The sequence below is a fragment of the Gavia stellata genome, chromosome 2 (genome assembly GCF_030936135.1).
Source record: "Gavia stellata isolate bGavSte3 chromosome 2, bGavSte3.hap2, whole genome shotgun sequence".
Lineage (NCBI taxonomy): Eukaryota > Metazoa > Chordata > Aves > Gaviiformes > Gaviidae > Gavia > Gavia stellata.
The window spans coordinates 55,588,335-55,594,334 of NC_082595.1; positions in this window are offsets into that span (position 1 = coordinate 55,588,335).

A 6,000-nucleotide genomic window follows, 5' to 3' on the forward strand; every position below is an offset into this window, starting at 1 on the left:
TCCCCGTGGGACAAGCCACCGTGTCAGCTTTTCAAGACCTATGGCTTGGATGGATTCCAGAGTCGTGAATCTAGCTCTTCAGCTCTCGTAACAAAACTTGGGGACTAAGTGAAAGAGACTTTCTGTGATTTAGGAGCAAAGCCTCAACAATTTTCTACCTGGTCCAGCCATATGAAATACAAATAATTATGAATATTTTCCTAATATTTTAAAATTAGTTTTTGACTGTCATTTGCATTTCTTTCAGGCTCTCGTAGTATGGCACATTCTTTGGGCGTAGGGCAAGTGATGCTTCTGATGGGATTTTAATTTAATTTGCCACTTTTTGACTTGTCCTCAGAAAGAATTAACCCCTCTCTGAATTAACCCCAGTAATATAAACCTAATTCCTTTTACCACACAACACAATTTTCATTACTTTTGATAACCTAAGGGTATGAACTAGTGCATCTGTTTCTCTTTAACCTTCCGTCCACTTACTTTGAAGCACAGAGAGACACACAACGTGTGCTCAGCTGCTCAGCTTACGCCTGATTTCCTCTTCTGAGGACCTGCACTTCCGAGACTTTTCAGCTAGTGCTCAGAAAGCCAGGGAGAGTAAGAGCACTGCCTGAAATAACAGACCGCCAATTGTTGTTCATGAGGCTGAAAGGAATCAAGTTCCTTTTTTTTTGCCGAAGTTGAATAATGCTGTGTCTCCAAAGTTTGCACAGAGTACCAGCCTTGCTGGTGCATCTCATATGGATGTCCACTAACCTAATGTCTGCAGTCAGTCAAACCCTCCCTAGTGAATGAGGAATATGCTTTGTGATTGGCACTGTCATGGCATGAGGCACATGGGGTTGATACTGTGCATGGGTATCATCCGTGACTCCAGTTCACTTTGGGAATTGTGTTTCCTCAATACAGTAACATTATCAAGTATTTAGTAGTGTTCACCACCCGTAGCCAAACGCTGCAGCCATGGTCTCACAGAGCTTCACCGCTGGCACCCAGGCAGCTGGCATGCAAGTAACATGCAAACTGACCTCACCGTTCACCTACTTCATCTGAGATGCGTCATATTAAATCCTATATGATTTTACCAATATCCTCACGAACTGACAGTATCTCCTCTCCCAGTACTGACAAGATGGAGTTATCTGCTCATATAGCTTCTGTTTGCAGAAGCCCTGAAGCCTCTGCAGATCCTTCTGGTGCATATGTGTGCACAGAACCCTGGGAGAGCTCTTTCCTCTCTATGCTCTCCGGGGCTTGTTGTGTAGAACCACCCTCATGGATTTTGTGTGATATAAAACTCATGACAGTGATTCTGTGCCACTGCTGGTAGCTGGACTTTTCAAGGACACTTCTGCCTTGCACCTTCTTCCACACAGTGTTGCAACCAGGCCTTTGAGAGGTAACCACTTCAGGATCCTTCATAATTTAAGCAATCATTCCTACACAGAAGGTTCAGTTCTACTAGGATTTCTCAACACACTTAGCTAACACAAGTACCTAGTCTTAAGAAAAAACATATTCTTTAACACTTTGCACCATGCTTCGGATGTAAAACAGGGTCTGCTAAAATGTTCATGTTCCTTCTGCTGCTTAGATAGATTGCCAAAGTCATCACACCAGGTTTTATGATGGTGAGATCCCACCCGTCTGTGTTAGTGATGATTGGGAGCAGGATAAATCAACAGTAGGAAATGTTACATTATTGACACCTTGTGGGGTGATGAGCCACAGCCAAAAATGTTTTCCATAGCACCTTATGCCCTATATTTGCTTGTGGATCCTTACGCGAGAGTTGTACTAATATCAACAGCTAGTACAAGTCATCCTGATATATAAAAATGCTTTGCTATGGCTGGAACAGAGATAGCAGTGTGAAGTTAACACTGACCTGGTGTTCATTTTAGGTTGCTGCACAAGAGACCAGCTTGGAGTTTCTTTTACGCTGTCAGCAGAGTTGGAAGGTTTTAACAGACTGCGTACCCCCCTGTAAAAAGCCTGTGTGACGAAAGATGTCTCTGGAGATTTCTCTCTGAACACCCAGGGACTCATGCTCGTTTACACTAAACTCTTTACACAACCTGAGCAGTGTAAGTAGGCACATTTGCATTCTCTGTTCAAGGCCTGCTTGAAAGATGAAAATGCTGTGGCAAGACATCCCTGTGTAATAAGTAATCTTTGCTTCCAAAGGCCACCCAGGGTAAATGTGGGACTGCTCTAAACTTCAGCCTTTGAATACAGGACACAAAACCTGCTTTGGGCTACCTTTCTCCCACTGTTATATCCCTGCTTCACATGCCCTCAGGCATTCAGAGAATCCAGCTCTCAGACTCATTCAGCCTTCATTCAGTCCTTGAAAAAAATAATTCACTTGTTAAGAAAAAAATAAATAAAAGGGCACCACAGGATGGATGGCCACCAGGCTCCTGTGGTAGAAAAGTCTGACCAAGAGGTTCTCTCATGTGTGGATTCCTCATCATCGTCAGGAACTGCTGAGCATCTAATCACTGCAGCCAGTCACTAAGGGCTTAGTACTCTGGTTATAGAAATGTAGTGAAATGGGTGCAGCTCATGTTTGAAGTCAGGTTTATCTATCCTTCTGCTATGTCCCTCTGTGGATCTAACACAGGAGGGGCACACTTGCTACACCAATGCAGTTAAACCTATCCTTTCACCATCCTTGCAGAACAACAGTGAGGAATAACGTATTACTCTGTAGAGTTTGTTCAGTAGTTAAGGGGATACTACGTTACAAGACCTTCAGACACTTTAGCGACAACTGCATTATTCAAACATTTCTGTGTTCGGGGCAATGAAGACCCTGGAACTACAGAGCATCTTGTACCCATGTGTGCAACAAAGGGCAGCAGTGACACCAGGGCCTAACTCCCCTGGTATGAAAGCAGATGTAGGCTCTCAAAGGCCTTTTAGGTATTGAATCCCATTGAAAGCCAACATGATTCAGGGTCCTAACTCACTTAAGCATTTTGGTAATCTCTTAGCATTCTGAAACATATAGAGGGCTACTTTTGAATTAAGGAAATTTAAAATAATGTCTAGCTGAAAGTAGAAGAGATTTTCTCCATTTATTGTCAGCAGACTAGGGTATTCTCAGCACATTTTAACCTTGTTTGAAGCTCGGCTGTGAATCTCAGTGCAGCTTTGATCTCAGTGTAATACAGAAATGACCGGATTTTAGTAGCTATTGTGTCAGATGGGATATGTTGCTTCAGGGCTGAGAGTGATTTGATTTTTGGTGCTGCAGAAAAATCTAATGTCAAACAGGGCAGTAGAATGTCCTTAACTAAAATTATCTCATGTGTCCTCTAGCTGTCGAAGAGATTTGCTGATCCCCCTAATAAAAATAAACTATCTCAGTGCTGTTGGTGAGTCACAGAAAATCACTAGGTTTATTCTATTGATGGGCAGTTCTTCAGAAATCCCTGTTTAAACAAGAGAGATATATACCTTATGGAGAAGACGCACAATTATGCAGCTGCACCAGCAAGTGGTCACAGAATGGTCCCAGGTACAAAGCATCTGTATGGATCCAGCCTTGTGCTGCATAAATGCCATGGGAAGGGCTTTGCTGGAACTGATGACCAGATGATAGGCAAGGTGCAAGGTAATGCAGGCAGGAGCAGGAAAGACGTGTTTATGTTGTATTCCTTCTAAGAGCACGGCATGCCTTAGGCAAAGCTTAGAAGCATGTTCAGCAGGCTTCCTGCCACTGTAAAAGCTCAACAAAAATAATGCCAGGACAGGCTAGCATTAGAGCACAAGTCATGCTAAGGTCTAATTCTGGTGTCTCTTGCTAATTGGTGAAAACGAAGTGGTCTGTGATCATGCATTTCATTCTTGTAGACTCTCTCTTAGGTTACAAATTGGTGTGACATGAGATTAGGAGAGTCCTGGAAAGTAAATACCCGCTAATACCTCATTATGAACTATTAGACATTTATTCGGATTGGTTTAAGCTGAGAGGACAGCTGGTCTACAAGGGTTTAAAGAAGGAAGCAAATACTACTAAATATCTCCAGGGTCTTCTCTGCTTCTTAAAGGCATTTGGGGGGTTGTTATCTGTTATCTAATATTACTATATCTACCATTTAGAGGACTCAAGTTAGAGGCTCTCCTCAAAGCATTAGCCTGCACTGAAGCCAGCCACCTTCCTGGCTCCCAGTTCTATTTATTGAAGATGCAGTTATTTTAACTTTGTACCATTAGGCCTTTGGTTATTTTAATATTTGTTTTTGCTTTCTTTTGTGTTTAAGAGTAGAAAAAATATTTGAAAGCCTCTAAAATGTAACAGAAATGTTTGATACTGCATGTTACTTACAATAGCTGTCTAGTTTTTGTAAAATCAATGCAAGAAATCAGCCTTCCAGACTTACAATTTCAGCATGGCCAAATGTAAGGTCATACACAGACAAAGAAAGAAATACAGTCTTATAAATAAGCAACTGGCTATTTCAGGGGTAATAATGACTCAGAGAAATTTAGAAGACGTGAATAAGCTGAACACACTAAGTTAAAATAATCCCTATGTGCATAAATGGCAAAATAGCACATAGGTTTAAGGAGATTAGATGACTTGCATTTGACTTGTTGCAACTGATTCTGGAGGACTTGTGTAGATTTCGTGTTCAGAGCAGCCCAGTGAGAATATTAGTGGAGCAGAAACACACCCTGGATTAAGGTCCATGGATTCTGTATTATAACAAATGTAGGGAACTATTTTTATCATCATCAATACAAATTTTACAGTATTAAAGGTACAGGTGATCTCTAAATGTCATATTCTCTTTCTGTAGCCCTAGTATACACCATGGAGGCTGTCTATCACTTAATATTTGGAATTCAGTATAATCGATCTCAAGCTAGATCCTTGCAGCATAACCAAAGACAACTTTGCAGTCTGCAGGGCTGGATTTAAGAAACTTTTGGAACAGCTCAATGTACCTTCGTCCTGTTTGTCCATACTGAAGCACTCCATTTGCTGTGATATCCTGAAATCACTCTCAATACCAGCTGAGATTTAGACAAAAAGTAAAATCAGTTTTATTTGACTGAATTACAAATTTAAGAAAATAACTACTGAATTTGGAAAACAGACGCAAAGTAATAACTCAGCTCATTAACTACCTGCATTTGGATATTCCCAGGGTCCTCCTTTGTTCCACTCAGCTATGGACTGACAGGACAGAGTCGCAGCCTGCTGGAGCCAGAAGTGATCCCTCAGATGCAGCTGAAGCCACACTCCTCTGTGTTTGTCTCCTCTAAATCAGAATTTCTCACCTGGAACAAGCCATTTCCTCCAAAATTCTAAATGAGCAGTGGGTTACATGGAGTGTTAATGCACCCCTGAGAAATGTCTGAATTCCACAGTCTTGATAAATAATTTAATTAGGTTATCAATTTATGGGCCTGTTGTTGATGAAAAAATGCCTGACACAGACCAGGCAGAGGTGCTTTCCAAACGGAACCTCATGCTCAGTGACCTAGTTAGAATTATGCACCTAAATTGATTCATTCAAGAGTGCAACTATATCCCTGCTTTACATATTGGTTTGTGACCAAGCGGTGAATCATTTCTGAGTTTTCATGAGTCTAAATATGTAAACTTCCTGGAACACAAAATTCTAGAGCAACTTGAAGCACTGCAGGATTAAGATAGCTCATTACTAGCTTTAACAAGGGACTAGTAGCAAGACAAACTTGGGAAGAACTTTGGTCATCCCGGCTGTTTGGAGACAATCCCAGAGAAACAGAAAGAAGAGTGGTCTCTTCAGTCTGGTATACAAAACTCCAGTCACTGGGAGTTAAACCTGGAGAAAGTTATATTAAAAATGAAGTGCATATTAGCTGTGAGGAGACTTAACCCCTTGACCAACTTTCAAACTGCCTTACTAGACTTTTCAGCCCTGCAAGTTGTAAACTATGCTAACAACCACAGCTATTAGACAGGATGCAGGAAGTAATTCAGAGAAGTTCCATATCCTG